A 16,925-nucleotide genomic window follows, 5' to 3' on the forward strand; every position below is an offset into this window, starting at 1 on the left:
GGCGAGTCAGTTGTCTGGTCAAGTGTTTTCTTTCCAGTGCTTCCAGTTGCAGCTGTTTCAAGAAAAGCTTAAATGCTCGTTGAGTTCCCATTGTAATTACATTGAAGTGTTGTGTGGGTGAGGGTGGGGAAGCTGTTTTTCCTTGAACTCAGCTGGCTATCAGTTTATCCCCTTGAAGCATGACAGTTGATATGTTTGGACATTCTTCATTAGCTAGTGTAATATTAGATACTATTCTTATTCATACAAATGTCTAATCCAGCTTTTGTTCTCTGAGCTGGCTCTGCCAAAGGATATCCGAGCTGAAGAGAGATGAAGAACAAGGAAGACAGTGTATTGATGCGGTGTGACTGATGTTACAGGGAATGCGTAACGGTAATTGCAGGGCTTTCCTGCCCTTGTTTCCTCTTTCTTTTAAGTACTGAAGTTAATGAGAGTTTGAAATAATTCTTCAATATTGTGTTTGTATGATAATTATTGATATTATGAACAATGAAGACTTTAAACATGCAATGTACTGACATGCCATCAGGAAATTTTAAGTGCTGTTGCTGGGTGGCTGAGGGGGGGTCACATAAAATACAGTGAGAACAAAATTTGTTCAAGTGAGGCAGGAAGTCAAAACCTTCCCCAAGCCTTTATAGATCAAGAATTTGTTCTAAATTTTGCCAAGAGAGCAACTTGTCTAAGAAAGCAGTTTCTGGAGTAAATCAAAGCCCTTGTTGCCCTTAGGGCCTCACTGAGATGGTCTCAGATATCAGCTGCATGAGAGATGAAAATAAAATGCGTCTTTCTGACTGCTGTTCTACCTTGTGTTTCCAGCAGCCTGGAGAGAATTAACAGAATTGCAGTTCTGGAATGTGTGTGGAGTTGTCAGAAATCTCAATATTTGTGAGGCCCAGGCTTTACCTCAGAAGGTGGCTGACCTAGAAACTCTTAAGGAAAATACTAATGCACGAAATGTAGCCATTTAAAAAAATAAACCCTGTTTTTCAGCCCTGGAAATTACTGTCTTTAGCTGTGTCTGGCAATAGATTGGCAGTATCAAGTGCTAGTTTTGTTCAGCATAGGACACTAGGCAGGAATAAGAAACAGTGAGCCCTGTTGTCCTTAAAAAGAGAATCCGGAGAGAGAATAAGAATTAAACAGTCATGTTATGCGCTTCATTCTCAACCTGATGCTGAGTGATACCTGCTATTGCTACAATTTTATTCAAGTGTAGTTTGGAAAATCTTGAAATCTCAGAAACATTTTGTAAAACTCAGGGTTATTTTAGGACTTGCAAAGGAACAGTGGGGGAAAAGATTATCTTTAAAAGTGTTTTCATTTATAAGGCCTTTGCATACAGCATAAACACCTTACTAGTTCAAAATATTTCACCAGCTTTTGTACAGATAATGTCGAGGTCTTGTTGTGGCTGCTTGGCATTTTCTCTTTCCCTCTTTCTATGTGAATCTTTTTATTTTACAACTGAAAAAGTGAGATCAGAGGAAAAGTGATAAAGGAAATTAACCAAACAAAAACAAGGAAAACTGAAGCCTCTTTAAGCCAGGGTTTCATTTTTGTAGGAAGATGCTTCTGACAATAAGATTTTTGCTGGAAATTAACATTTTAGATGTTTCCTGAAATAGGAAAAAAAAAAGCCTCAATCTGATAAAGATAGCTTGTTCTGCTTAAGAACATTGATGTCTTTCTTGCCCCTGGCCTTTGTGCAGCTTTGTCTCCCCTTTGGAGACAGGCTGGTCTTTCCACTCCAATTTGGGAAGAATGTCAGGTATGCCTGTGTCAAATTTCCCACATAACCTTCACTGCTTTAAGGCACACACCGGCATTAAGTAGTCTCTGTGTGACAGTGGCTAAGGTATCTGTTTTAGCTCTGTCACCTCAAGGTAAAGTCTCCTTCCACACTGACTTTTTCAGTCATTAAAATTGGGAACTGCCCAGACTTCTCAGCTGTGCCATATGTGCTTAAGGACATGACAATACAGGTCCTCCCAAACCAAGACCACAGATGAAAACCAGCCCCAGTGAAGTCTGAATTCCTGTTAATTTTAGTACAAATTTTAGTATTTTGCAGAAAAATGCCTTTCTCTTTCTTGATGAACTTTCTATGTGGAGATGCCTGGATGTTCAGAATCCTTCAATTTTTTTCCTTCTTTTCTCTTAGGGAAAGTTACATTTTCTTTCAAGTTCTGGCATCCCTAAAGTGTATCAGTGGTTAAAAAAATCAGAGATCACTCTGTTTTTTCAATGAGGCTGTTTGCCAATTTTGATTCTCACCATGTTCATACAGTGTTCTGCCAAATCTCTTGCTGTATACCTTAATTTCTGTTTGCAATTTCCTTCTCTTCTAATCTCAGGTTAGTCTATCCCAGTAATACTTAGCACTGCTTCTTTGCTTATTTCCAGGTTTCACACAAAACCTGTTTATGATATTTTGCTTAGCAAAGGTACTTAGTAATTAGGGGCACTATAAAAATAACTGTGCACTGCAATGACTTTTTAAAAAATAAACTAAACCTCCCTTCTTATGAAGCAAAATCTTTTAAAAGTTTAAAAGAGGGAGATCATCAACACTGTACAGTGAAACTGCTATCACAGAAAATTGCTTGTATTCCCCACTGAAGTGTTCAGTTTGTCCACTGAGTCCTTGGGCAAAAACAGAGTTCAGTGACTAAGATGAGCAAAAATTAAATTATTTGATTATTCATTCAAAAGATGTTGAGGAGTTCAAGAGGTGGTTATAGCTAGAAAATAAGGATTATGATTCTGGCCCAGGTCCTGGCCCATGTCCTGGCTTTTCCAGTGCCTTGCACTGTTTAGTTAGCTCTCAAGTTTGAGTGCCGGGGAAGAATATGTTGATAATTCAGAGAACTATGGGAAGCTTACAACATACTTTGAAATGGCTGACTGCTGTTATATAGCACAAATTATCAGCAGTTCATCCAGGCATTCCTAATTTGCTCCTGCAGAGCAGGAGATGTGAGCTGAACCTCATCTCTTCATTACACAGTTCTGGTTCCAGAGCCAGCAGGACTGCAATTGGGTCTTGACTGCATCTTTAGATTTGTCTTCTGTTGGAACACAGATTCACACTAATGTCATGAGTTGCAGAGTATGTTTGTTTCCTGCATTAGTTCTGTAATGATTTCTACAACATTCTGTAGTTGATTCCATTTAACACCTTGTACCTCGCAGCTCTTCAGGATCTCCATCCAGTGTTGTCATACATGTTAGCTTAGATTCATCCCATGTGTCAGATATTGCTTGGAAATGAGACAGAAACCACTGGGCTACAGCATGACTTCTTCCACATGTGCAAATGCTATAGAAAAAGAAATCGTAGATGCTTAAATACTTCCATGATTTAATTGATCTCCCAAGGCACTAGCATTTACCCATGCTGTGCATCCACTTTTTCCTAGGTTGGTCGTATATGTCCTTAGCTTTTGGAAATATTTTTGTCCATAGCATGTGCAAATCATAGGATCATAGAAACATAGAATCACCAAGTTGGAAAAGACCCATCGGATCATCGAGTCCAACCATACCTATCAGATATTAAACCATGCCCCTCAGCGCCTTGTCCAGCCGTCCCTTAAACACCTCCAGGGAAGGTGACTCAACCACCTCCCCGGGCAGCCTGTTACAGTGCCCAATGACCCTTTCCGTGAAAAATTTTTTCCTAATGTTCAGCCTAAACCTCCCCTGGCGGAGCTTGAGGCCATTCCCTCTCGTCTTGTCCCCTGTCACTTGGGAAAGGAGGCCAGCACTCTCCTCTCCACAACTTCCTTTCAGATAGTTGTAGAGAGCAATGAGGTCTCCCCTCAGCCTCCTCTTCTCCAGGCTAAACAACCCCAGCTCTCTCAGCCGTTCCTCATAAGGCCTGTTCTCCAGCCCCCTCACCAGCTTCGTCCAGAACTGAACACAGTATTCAAGGAGCGGAAGTCACAGAAGCCAATCATGTATATTTCAAACCCAGATATGATGCTCAAAACTCAAAGAAGTTTGTCTTTAAAGCTTCCTTGACTGATTGCCCAGTTCTTCCTGATCCAATAATATCTTCTCTGATTCTTTCTCTGAAAAATGAAATCACATTATGAAATTATATTAGTGTGCATTGAGAGAGTACCAGTTATCTGATCAGACATTTTATATGTTGAGGGAGACACTGAGAGACAAGAAAGTCATGATTTATGATGGTACAGTGAAAAACTGAAAAACAGATGAGGTAAGGTCACAAAACATAAATGGTAAATGCGAGCTGTGTGCACTCAGTTCCTGTGAAACCAGAGCCTGACAGGGCTCCTCTGTGATGGTAAGGAAGGATGTGAGGGCTTCTTGTTCTCCAAACCAAGTTTGGTTCGCTTAGCTGTCTTATTTTTCTTTTTTTTGTAGTCTTACAACCTATATGGAACAAAGCCTATTGATCATAAAAATACATAGTAATATCTAATCTCAACCTTCTAAATTCTAGGTCTCAAAAATACTTCAGAAAGGTAAAGCAACAGCGATGTCGTAACAGGTTGGCTGGGGAGCCAGGACAGCCCCCAGCGCTCATCATCCCCAGTCCAGAAATCTGTCTTTTTGACTGAATTGCCTCTAATCATGAAAGCAAGGAAGGGTGATGTCAGAATTGTTGTTGTCATCCACAGTTTGAAATACCTGGGTGAGTTACATTTAACTTGAACTGCTTTGTGTGGCATGTTTAGCTTTGTCGGCCTGCCAGTCTCAGCCACTAAGGAAAAGCACAAAGTATCTTTTAGGGGAGGATATTTAAAAACAAGATTTTTGTTGTAATTGCTATTTACACGTTCCACCCTTTGCCCTTTTTCAGCTGCAGGGAGATGTTGTTCTATTTTAAAAGCTAGGGCAGGAACTTGAGGCTAGAGACTGCAGCCAAATCAAACAGGAATCTCACCAACCTAATAGAGGGTTGGCTGATAATAAAGGCCATCTTCCGAAGCCTTCAAAGCTCTCTTCTTCCAAAGGCACTCCTTTATCTGAAGCCTCTGGCTTCCCATGAGAGGGTATAAACATCTTCCTATGCGGCAGGGCAGCCTTTGACATTAAGAGGAAAGTACAACTCAAGATAAGTTGAAGAGGCTGTTATGTGTAATCTCAGTAAGCATTCAGAGGCTGTGAATGTCTCTTTATCCTGAGTTGTTGGGGTTTGTTTTGTTTTTTTGGCAGGGAACACATTTTACTTGGAGTTTTATTGCATCCCTCATGGCTATTTTTTTTTTTTTCAGCTGAGCTGTCAGTGCCGTACTTGTTTGGTCAAGACTTGTGTGTTTACTTGGCATCTTCAGTATATAAAACCAGCACTGTTTGCACGGCTTCCATGCAGCCAATTCTGCTAATATTTTAAGGCTCTGACTAATGCAGTTTAGGGGTGAATGTTTCCTGACTTTAACATTGTACTTTGTTCACAGCAGTAAGTTTTGATGGCTCCTTTTCCTTGGCAGAGTTTTCAATTTTGTCAATTTACTGCTATTCCTCGTTAGAGTATTTTGAAAGAGGTGGCAAAGTTTTAATTCTTTTTTTCATAGGTTTTGGGATCCCATCAGTGGACAGCTTATAGAAAGCCCTCCTCACTTTGATACAAATGCAGTTGTATATTGCGTGATTGCTGAAGGCGAGATCCCCATAGTTCCCCTTTTGGGGACTATTCCAGGAGTGCTGGGCTCACACGTGATCTGCCAGAACCCATTCACTGATCCTTGTTTCATGTCCCTTCCCAGGCTTTGCTTCTTAACCACCTGGCTAATGGAGAGCAAATCAGATCTCATTCAGTGCCTAGCATAAGCGATCCCTTTATTTTACTTAAGGACTCATGCTGAAGGATGTGAGGTGCCTCACGTTAGCACAGGGCTGTACACTTTGCTTCTGCTACACTCCCGATCATCTGGCTGAGACGATACTCGAACTGACCCTTTCCTCCCAGCATCAGTGCCAAAGGCTTCTCTTCTGCTCTCTGGGAGCCAATTAGAGAGAAAACAAAGACGTTTAAGCATAAGATTTACCCCTGTGGCTTAGCAGCAGTGGTGAGCATCAGTGCACTCTTTACTCAAAGGTTGTCTGGAACCTCCTCCTGCTACCCTATGATTCCCTCATGTGTTCCCGAGGTAACCACCACAGGCCTCCACACTGGCTGTTCCCCCATGTCGCAGCCACCTTTCAACTACCTTCTTTTCTTTCAAAAGGAAAACGTCCCTTGAGGCTTATGATGTGAACTTAGTTTTAGATAAAGCATGTGTATTCAACTGCCATAATTAACCTTCCATTTTAAAACCTCCCTTTTCAGATCAGTTCCCTACAGGCTAATTTTTCTGTTTGCAGGAATGTATGAGCGATGCACAGATGCACTGTTGGGATACTGTACCTATTCATTAAGTTTGATTAGATAGCATTTGCACTCTGCTATCTTAGAGCGTGTCACTTTCTGATATAATTAGTGTTCCTCCAATTAGGATAAATGGCTGTTTCATTACTTTTAAGTGGGTCATTAAAGTGCCATTCCTGCCTCATGCCTCTGGAGCCAACAAAGGTACCTGCATGCTCCTTTTTGCAAGGTCAGATCTAATTTCAGAAGGCTAATGGAGAAGGTAATGTACCAAGGCAGTTGTTGCTCATGACTACTGCTGAGAGCAGTTCCTGGATAGCTGTGTTTAATACTCTGATTTACTGATGAAACAGAAGTGCCTGTTTGCTCAGGCACCTTTGGAAAACTGGGAATTATTTAAAATACATATTGATAAGCTTCTGTTACCATATGAATTCATGTAGTGATGGTGAAGCACTCGCTTGTCACAGAGAGGACACAGAGATTGTGCCCTATCAAGAGCAGTCCTTGCATCTCTGTTTTCTCATTTCTACATTCATCCACAAGAATGTCTTCTCTCCAGGGGTCATGCTGTTTGCTTGTAACTTGGGTGTAACAACTCTTTCTGTTTCTCCAAGAGGCCTTGCAGTTCCTGAGTCATTACATAATGCTATGATCACCATTTTCTGAGAATCAGAGGGCAGATTTCTGGCCAATATCAGAAAACTCTGACTCATATTTTGAGAAGGAAAAGTGACATCTTTTTTTTGAAAGGTAGACTTGAAAGCAGAGAGTCACCATGGTAATCTGCTTTTCTGATGTGGAATTCACAGACAGCTGCCTATTTTAGGAAAGCTTACAGCCTTATTTGTAGGGGAATAATCCTGATAATTCTGGATGCTGTAGGTCAAAAGCCAGTCTAGGACTGAGATCATCTCATTCTCTCCATTGAGATCTGATAATGTTTTAAAGATTTTTCGAGAAGGACTAAGATTTTGGAAAACAAAAATTATACTTCTTGATGTGGGCCTAATCTACTCAAGATGTAGTAAAAGTGACTTTTTTTCAAAAAAATATAAGATTTATGGAACTCTCTGGGTACCTCTTTATTTATTAAACTGGGTCAGATCTTACATTGCATAGAATTCAAAAAGCCCATATGTTTTTCTCGGCATTTTATTTATCCGTAGCTTTCTTTGACTTTCAAGCCCTTTTCTTTTTTCCTGCCTTGTGGTCCCTGTTTCTCCTTTTACCACAATGTAATTGTGTAAGACTTCTCCCTAGTTCATCCAGTTTACAACCACCTAGATATTTTTTAGGCTGCCATCTCAAATGACTCATCAAAGCCAACCCACCTGTTAATCAGTCACCACCTCACTGATTATATTTATTTCTAGTAAGTGTAGTAGTAGTGAATAAAAAAATGTTCAAAGATGTTTCTCCTGTCCTCCTCAAAGTCAGCAGCTATAGGGCAGGCAGACTGCAATCGTTATCTCCTTCCATCACTTCTCAGTGGGTAGATGGAAACATGCAGAGTAGTCACAAAAGGCAAGTAGGAGCTAGGCAGGGGGGATTAGATCTTAAGGAACTTCATTTAATTAACCCTCCTGCTAAAGCAATCACATCTCACTTCTCAGACTCTTACCCTCTGAGGTCATGTTTTCTCTATCACACTGTGAAGTAACACACAGAATTATATAGCTTTCTTGGTATTCTTGATTTTTTGGAAACTATAAATAATTCTGAAGTGACATGAAAGTATAAACAGATGGAGTATGAAAGTATTTACTACTTCATAAACAGTTATCAGTCTGAAAACAATCTGCGCAGCTGCTGGATCCCTGAGGGAGGCAAGCCTGAGTCTGGCACCTTGAGCCAGTTGTGACAAAGTTTTGCATTGATCCCAGATACTACTTTGAAAACTGAGGCTCGATACATCTCTAGCATTTGCAGACAGCGAGATAAATCCAACAGCTTCTGTCTGAAATCTCTGCTGGTTTTGCTATGCATGGCATTTTGATGGTGTAACAGCTTCTAGTGAAGATTCTGGCTTCAGATGAATGTCCCAGGAGAACAGAATGATATTTTGCAAAGCCTAATTTCAGTAACTAAGGCATCAAGCACATCATTATGGCTCAACAGGCATTATTAGCACGTGTATCCTAGAGCTCTAAAGATGAGGGTCTGGCCAAAGGTTCATGGGTTCAGGCAGGATGTGCTGCTTTGTCCTGCCAATAAAATACAGTCAACAGGATATGAGGAGATGTCCAACCTGAGTGTAAGGGCTACCAAAGGGTCACTGAAAGAAAAACTGCTGTTTCTATATGTGAAACACAAGCTGTATCCCTCCAGAGTGTCTCTTGCTAAGCTCCTTCCTTCAAAGAGGTAAAGCCAAGGACAGAGAGCAGTAAGTTATTAAGTTAAAAACTCTGTATTCTGAGGTCATCCGAGAAGTGGCAGGATCTGCAGCATGGCAGAAGGAAGGGTGAGGCTTTGCTGAGATGAGTGGCTATTCTGCTTCTGCAAGATATAGGTCTGTTTGGTGGATTTCAACACCCACTGCTGTTTCATGTATGTGAAGTACGGGCCTGTTTCTTCATAAATGGCCTGCCTCCATGGGAGAACAGACACATGAGAAATGCCACCTTTCTCTGAAAACTAAGAGGCACAACAGCTCAGGCTACTTGCACCTACCTACCTTGTAAAATATTCTTCTGCAGATATTCATGATAGGTCCCTAAGTTACAGTGCCATGTCTCTTTCCTAAGTGGTTGCAAATATTGAGTACATGGAAACACGAAGTGAGTCAAGGATTCTTCATAAACCATGGACCCTACAAGGAGCACATGGAGTATATCTGAGTGGCAGAAATCACTGTTTACTAAGAACAGTGCCCCAGGTGCTGATCCCTCAAGCCGAGTCAATAGTGTATGAGCAGGCATCACAGGTTGCCTGTTGAATGAGCAGGTAAAGCTGATAGAGTGGTCAATCCCACCTCCTCATTCTGTTGCTTAAAATGTTGATTTAAGTAGCTATTTAAGTGTGGCAACTACCACAGGATCAGCAGAATGGATTGGCCCTGGGCACCTCTGCTGATAGGGTGCTTCTCTGGTGCCTTTGGCAGCAGCCAGCAAGTATAATGGAGTTGTGTAGAAAACAAAACTGCAGCATCTTACTTGTTCTTCTTCCTCAGGTTTTGTATGACTGGGCAGCCCTTCCATCTTCGGATAATTTTAGGATGACAACATGTACACTGAAATAGTGGAATTGTGTGGAGAAAGTGTCAGGCTTCGTAGCTATGTGCTTTATAGTACTGTAACACAAATAGTGTAGTTCTGCGACTGCAGCTAATACAAGATTATGCTATGGCTCATCCTCAGACGTGCTAACATTTTCTTTACACAGTACAGATACAGTACAGGCAGTGGAGCAGCGGGCACAGCACAGGTAGCGGAGTGCCGGATGGGTCCCACATGCGTGCATTGTGGTTGCCCAACCGCAGCCTGGCTTGCCTCTCTCTTCAGGAATGGTCTGTTGGCCAACTGGGTCGGTCTTCCCCAAATTACTTGCTACAGCTACTTTCAAGCATTTTTAAGGTTTCCTCTTGATCTCTTAGCTTGTAGGTAGCTTATTCCCCTCTCGTAAGTTGTATGGTACACGTTCTAACAGCACGTGTGTCCTGGTGTGGATATAGTCACAGTGCCAAATCCTGTAAATACTGTAAAATTCCAAAACCCAGTCCAAGTCTCCTAAAATAGCACATCTGAGCAAACTTCCTGGGGCTTTTTAAACAGCCTTCTGATGTGTGTGCTGGGGTATGAATGGAACCACGAATTTCTGAAGTGTCAAGGGCGTGAATGTGTATATACCCAAATATGAATGAGTCTCTTTAGAGAAGAACACTGATGAAAAGGACACTGTTGGCAAAACTAACCACAGAAATATGAGCAAATACTCAAAAAGAAGAACACCCAGGGGGTGTGGATTCCCACTTTCTAGTGAACTACATTATTTTCTTTTCAGAAGTCATGCTAAAAAGAAAAGATTTTCCAGTTTCAGCAATAAACTGAAATAATATCTGTCCTCAGTGAAAGCTTCTTCTGGGTGTGAAGACAAGTGCCAGTGCACTTCAGTGGTCACAGGACAAGCCTGTGGATTTCTCTCTGAAGAGGAAAGTGAGTTAAAAAATGTTAACTCCTTATCTGTCTTCTGTGTTTACACTGCTCCATCAGCATGGCAATTAAAGGCCTTTCAACTTTAGTCTATTTACAATTATGGCATCTTTAGGACAGAGGGCTTGTGCTACTCTTCCCATGGAAAAGATGAGGAAGTGAGGCATGGAGAGGGTATTTTGCACAAGATTCTTTAGAAGCTGAACCTGTCTCTTTTATTTCAGGTTATTGACCTCTTGTGCCATTCTTTACCTTTCATTTAGTCCCTGCATCTACAATATGAATAGACAGTGAGTTGGCAGGGACAGTGCCCTCTGTAGCAATGCAGCTCCTCTTTCTTCATATTGGAAACTTTTCCTAGTTTCAGATATAATCTTCTTGAAGCTGTTGTTGGTAGTTCTTTTGCTTCTCTGCGTTCTTAAGCTCTTTCAAATCAGACTACAGGTCTTCTCCAATCTGTCTTTTTTTTCATGAAATGATTTGTTTCCATCTTTGGCCAGAACCTAGACTAGGAGAACTGCACAAAAATGGAAAACAGGGCGGAAATCTAACTGGGCTTTTTTAAAGCCTGTCTCAATTTTTGGGAACAAAAAAGAAATTCCTTCATTATTTAAACTAACCAAGCTCTGTCATTCTCAGCTAGGATCTGTTCTCCATTAAGTCAGATTCCAAATTACTCCTGTAAAAGAATTGTAAAGACAGAACTGAGTAAAATACTACTAGCTTTGTATTAACCAACAGCCTACATTTTCCTCTTGCAGGACATGGCCCGGCAGAGTATTGAGGAAATTTTGTGAAGACACTGAGTGTTCTGAATTTCTCTTTTCTTCACATGAGTTAGTATTTCTCCTTGTGTCATGAGGTCTGTCAGGAGCGACACTGGCTGCTACAGCTGAAGGCTGAGCTAGAATCTTCTTAAAATAGTTGGATCTCTGGCAGGAAAAGCACAGTCCGGACTTCAGAAACTCCTAGCTGAGACCTGAGGAAGGGCTATGATTAATCCATGAGCTTTCTCAGAAATCTGGGCATGGTAAACATAACCAATTAAATAGTTTGTACATCTTCTGTAGCTCATATTAAATTGCACACCCATTCCTGCCATGCAGCATGCGTGTCAGCTGTTGCCAGTCCTGGCATACAGCAGAAGATGATCCTTTCCTGGCTGGGTGCAAATCCATTTGCAATAAAAGATGGTCCAGGGATGTTTGACAACATGGAACTAGGGATGTTTAAAAAAAGGAGTCATAAAGCCAATGAAATTTCAAATGAAAGAAGTTGTCACTGAGAATTACGAGATACTTCCAGCAGGAGCAACTGGAATGCTGTCACTTTGCAGCTTGAAGGCTATTCTCCATAGAAAAACAATGAGAAATACAAGGCCTGCTTTACAGGAGCCTTGAATGTTTTTGTCAGGAGGGCTGAAGGTGCTAACACTCTTATAACAAAGTAAGTGATTCACCCTGGCATTCCCACTATCCCAAAAGGAAGGCTGAGTTTTAACTTTCTGATGAACAGTTGTGGGATTATATTCCAGAACATCACATCTTTGAAAAAAAAGGATGCTGTTTTTGGAATATGTTTGTTAATTTCTTGTACTTTCAGCCATTATTTGTCTCACCTTTTATTTCTTCTTAGTCACATTAAATTCTTAGGCTTCATCGATTAGAAATATCATATCCAAACGGCTCATTCCAAAGCTTTTTTTTCTGATAATAGATAAAATTTTATTATAGTATCTTAGAGTTCTGAAAAGAGAGTTCATGTGTTTAAAAATACTTTGCCTTCTCCCTGTTCTCCCTGCTCCATTGCTGGCATTCCCACAGGTATATCTCCACCTGAACTAGCCTTCATCTATTCTTCACTGGTTTCCCCACTGTTCTTAATTTGCAAGCCCTCATCAGAAATACCAGTCCATGTGGCTACCTGAAAAGTGTTAGGAAATCATAATGAAATGCCCAGTGAATTCTTGCTCCTATTCTGAATAGGCCCAGATCAACTCAAAATCACTAGTGCTCAAGTTGGCAACACCCACTGAATCTTCAGCTACCTCCATGTAAAACTGGTTCTGCACCACATGGGCAAACTGCTGGCACCTTAAGTGGAACCCTTACGCTGTTACTTAGATCTGCAGATAAATAGCAGACTTTCTTTTCCAAGGTAATAAAAATGCATGTTGTAAAACTACTACAAACCAGAGAAAACAGACTAAACAGCTTATGCTTTATCAAACCTGAGGTCTCTTCCCAGTCCTGCCCATGACAAAAGGTACTCAACTTCATTCTCTCTGCTTCAATTCCTCCATCTTTAAAAAGAAGATAATAAATGCACTTTTCTTTATTAAACTCTTGTAGTTGCACTGTTACAAGGTACCATATGTACCAAATATCTATGTTTCAATACTGAGTCTAATCTCAGTGCTGAAGTGTATTGCCAATTCGTTTTTTTAGGAACAGCATCAACAGACTTCATAGCTTGAAGTACTTAGCTTTGGGTAGCAACGTGAAAAAGTAACACACCTCGTGTGTAATCCTGATGCAAAAAATACAAAATACCCTGCCACATCAAACTGTTTCTTGGTATGAGGTTTGTCTTTTTTGCCTCACTGTCCTCCATGGAGGACAGTGAGGCAGCAGCCTGATAATATAGTCTTATTCTTTAGAAGATTTTGAGAAGAAAAGGTGATCAGCCCAGTGGATGACTACCCATTAATCAATTTTTACAAGAGGCTGGTGAACTGGTAAAGATAAAGATACTCTAATCAGAAGTGTAGCATTTGAGACCTGCTAAATAAAGAATGAAGCCTTCTTTGATATTTACATCAGTTTACATGCTATGTAATTATTATTATCATTGAAAATCCCAACTTCCTTTCTTTGAACATAATGTCTAAACAGGAAAAAGCTAACCTCCTGTTTGGAGAATTGCTAGTTTCAGAAGAAATATATTTTTCTCTCTTACTTGCAGTTTTCAAAGATTTTATTTTTAATACAAATGGAAAAGACAAACAATAGGCTATCTAAAAGGAAGGAAAGGTGTATGTCTGAAACAGAGTCAGCTGTGAATAGATAGTCCTTACGCTACAAAATAATTCATATATCTATATACTGACTTCTGCATACCACGAAAAGAAATGTGGCACCCACTATGCTGTATGTAGACAATACAGAAAACAAAAGTAAAGTTAGAAAGGGAAGGCAAACCCCTTGTCAATCTCTATGCCAGTCTCTATTGTATTTGCCCAGCAAATTTGCCATTTGATGCAAGGTTCACTAACAATGCTAAATTTAAAAATTCTGGTACCAGCCTGGCATGCAGCATTCCATGTGGTTTTCCCACAGTGGCTGGCTGGGTAAATCTCACCTTCTAAACTTTGCTTTTGAAGCTTTTGTTTAGTTGAAGGAAATACTGTGGAGCAATGCCTATAGTTCTGTTCCAGGTACCTGGAATCTTTGATGTATAAAAAAGTGGTTGTACCCAAAGGAAGAACAAGCTCTTTGGCATCCCAAAGATTTTTGATGACTTCTCAGAGGCTGACAAGTACAGAACGTGTACCAGAAGAGGTTTTCGAAGGACAACTGATGTAAATTTGTCTGTATGATAACTCTTCATATCATCACTTCTGCTTCAGGTTATTTCATTGCAGTCAAGGCTGTAGTTTTGCTAGTCCTATTTATCAGCAATAGCTACAAAATCTTGCAAGAATGAAGGAGGTCATAGGTGATGCAAGAATAACCACCCAGAGCAGGCTGGGAAGCTGGAAAGGCCAGCCTGTCTTTTCTTCACCATCTTCCGAAACCTGCTCTTTCTTCAAGGCCTGGCTAATTTAGGCACTCTTCACAGTTAAGTAGAAGTCTTAAACTACCTCTATTGTTTCTTATACCCTTGGGTCTTGTATTAATGGACTCCATGAATATCCATCTTCTTACAATTATTGAGGGAAAGTACAAGTGTGGTCTTACAGGATCAAAATATGAGACATTTATCATGCTTTACTAATCTTTTGGGGTTTTATATACTGATTTTGGAAGCCTCATTTCACATAAATGTATGCTTGCTCTTGGCAGTGTTCTATAGCATAAAACAACTTTGCAATTATTTACTAGTGCTACTCCTATTTTAAGTTAATCTGCTGTCCCAGTTTAGAATCACCCCTGGCAAGTCAGTAGGTAAAACTGGCCAGCTTTTAGTCCCAGTCTCCCTGCCAACAGGAAAGGGAAAAAGGAAGTGAGAGACACCTGTGTGCTGGAAACTAACAAAAACCAGCTTTAATGGAACAACAATAATAAAAGGAAGATTATAATAATAATATTAATATGAAAACAATAAAATATATACAAGCATACAAAAGCAATTCAACCTCGCTGGATGATGGGAAGGTCCTGGACTGGACTAAGTGGCAGGCGGGAACTGGACTCAGGACCTGAATCCAGGAACTGAATGTATGGGTTTAGGAGCAGACAGACAGGCAAGTTCCTCCCTAAACTTCAGCCATCCAAAAAGAGGGCTGACCCTTGTGGTCTCCAAGCTTTTATACTGAGCATGATGTGTACAGCATGGAATACTTCATGTGTCAGGCTTGGACCATCTGTCCTCTTGGCTCCTCCCAGCAGGTTCGACCCCCTTTGCCACCAACTCTGGGATGGCCTTAATTTACAGAGGAATAGGTGTGAGCAGTGGCTTCTCTGCATGCCAGTGGTGCATTATGTTGTTGATAACTGGCAGACTTATCACTTCTCGAGGCAGGCACTGTCTGAAAAACTATGTTGGCAATCTTCACCAGTTGAAGTTTTGAAAGAATCTTAGCAGAAAAATCAGAGAATATGTTCTGCTTTAGCCTAAACTATCTGCTTAGTGTACTAGGACATTATTTCTGATCATGTTTGTAGAGCCAGATGCTAAATATGTATCTTGTTCTTTGCCTGTCTTTGCAAAGACAAGCACTTTGAGTTTGCACTTCTCATGGAACCCAAGTCCCCTTTCGATGGCAAGATGCTTAGACCGCCGTATGTACCCTTCCTGATTTTGCTCATCTCCCAGAGATTCCCACATTCTGCTTCTGCTCTATTTGCAGCGTCTTCACCGCTCACTCTTGCTACTCTGTTGTGTATTGCTCTTCATCAGTAATTACTTTGCCAGGTATGGGCCTTGCTTTTTGATTTAACTGGACTGCTGCTATTCACAGTTCCAGCAAGAAGAGAACAGGTTAAAGCCATTGTAAAGTAATCAACACCACATGAAATTGAGAAGGTGGGATCCAATAATCTGAAACCCAGATGGTCTCCGGCAGTGAGAAGCAGTAGAGTTGTCATGCTGAAAAAGACCCAGAAGTCAGCAAATGAGCTGAGTTAATGATGTGATACAAGAAAATGAAAGGTAGAGTGATTCTGAGCAACATATGTAGGAGTGCCCACTCAAGAGACTGAAAACTCTGCATTCTCCACAGAGGTAGCATAGTTATTGGAGTAGGAACAATAATAGATACTAACTGTAAATTAACAAAGGTGATATATCTACTAGCATGTTGAACAGTCTCTCTGAGGAGAGAACAGCACGTAGGATCAGCAAACATAATCGGACAACATTTTGCTGAGACTAGTATGCATGTCAGATGGGAGAGGGAGGACAAGTCTTGTTTCACACTACATGAAATAACAATCAGGTAAAATGTGAGATAGTACGTGGGTATATGATTGTTGGCTTCCATTACCTTCCACAGGAATATGCTTGTAGAATCTGGGATCTGGTACCGAGTGCCTTGATTTCAAATAGGAATGTAATCAAACACCACTACCTGCTTGACCAGTTAATGTTTACAATATATATTGCAAAGATGGGGGTAGGCTTTTACTATGAAAATTCTGAGCTGATACTGTGTGACACCGGGTCACTGTCCTCTGAATATTCCCTGTGCTGCTACTGCTAATAAATTCACCTACTTCCATCTTAATAGCTTGCTTTAGAGCCAATGTCACACTTCACACCCTATTCTGGACACTCTCCAACAAGTTAATGTCTTTCATTGAGGAAGGTGAGTAAAACTGATGAGAGTATCCTTAACTAAAGAGCCATAAAATTCTAATAGAGCAGTGAGCCTGAAGGCAATTTGATCAATAGTTATGAGGCTGAGGCTCAATTTATGGCCTCAATTCATCAAGCATAGTCATTCTCCATTTTTGTACAGGATACTTTTGCAGTTCCTTCTGAGCAGTGGAGTATAAAGTCTGCACGAGCTCTTTCTTGACAATTCCCCAGGCTTTGTCATTTAAGAAGCAGTGACTCTGCAGAGGTGGTGATCAGGGTCCTATGATCTATTTGAAGTCCATTTTTCATGGTATAGAACAGCGTATACCAAGTGGGAAGACTGAGAGTCTCAGGCTTGGAGTGGTTTCACAGTGAGTAAAAAAGGAAGTTATTTCAGATTTCTTTAA

The sequence above is a fragment of the Phaenicophaeus curvirostris genome, chromosome 2 (assembly GCF_032191515.1).
Source record: "Phaenicophaeus curvirostris isolate KB17595 chromosome 2, BPBGC_Pcur_1.0, whole genome shotgun sequence".
Taxonomy (NCBI): domain Eukaryota; kingdom Metazoa; phylum Chordata; class Aves; order Cuculiformes; family Cuculidae; genus Phaenicophaeus; species Phaenicophaeus curvirostris.